Here is a 790-nt window from a genome sequence, read left to right on the forward strand (position 1 = left end):
CCTCCCCCGCCCCCCGGCCCCGTCCACGATAGCCACGACGGCGGCGCTGGTTTCCTGTGTGGAGCACGGGTCCCCCCGCGGTTCGCGGACTCGGACGCGCCCGACTATCACGTGGTCCTGTTGTGTTTTTGTGGTCGTTGCGTGAGGTCCCAGCCTGGGCCGCGGACTCCCCCGCGGGAGGAGTGGTGCCGCCGGGCCAAAGTGCGGCTCGACCTGGGGAGGGCGGGGCGCCGGCCGGGCGCCGTGGGTGGCGTGGTCCGGGCGAGGCGTGGCCGGCCGAGGGTCCGGCCCCATACGGAGACGTGTCCGCTGTCCACGGGCTCACGCCATTACATGACAGAGTCCGCCCTGCCCTGCCACCCACTGCCGACCGCGCGGTCCACGACGACGACCTTGACACCCGCGGACCGGCGTCGCCCTGGACAAGGATCGGTCCTCGCAGACCCTCTGACCTCTGAAAACCAAAGTAGTGTCGCACAGTGTCACTCTTGCAGGTGCAGGACATAATGGGTACAATAGTTGTGTCCTACACTCGCAACTGTAGGAGGACACTCTGGTACAGCACTTAAAGTCTTGTACTTTACCACACTCGACTTCTCAGAGTGGATGGCTACGGCGACCACGGCTACGCACTGCCCGCCAAACCACCAGCACTTTTAAACGGGGTCGCGAATCCTGAATTTCGATTAGCACTCCGCTCACGTCAATTTCTATTGCTGGCAGTGAGCGCACCTTTGTCCTAAAGCGGGCCCATGAAAGCCTAATCACTCGCTTGCTTAGGCACACGATC

This window comes from Frankliniella occidentalis, unplaced genomic scaffold (genome assembly GCF_000697945.3).
Source record: "Frankliniella occidentalis isolate FOCC.00 unplaced genomic scaffold, Focc_3.1 Scaffold33, whole genome shotgun sequence".
Classification (NCBI taxonomy): Eukaryota; Metazoa; Arthropoda; class Insecta; order Thysanoptera; family Thripidae; genus Frankliniella; species Frankliniella occidentalis.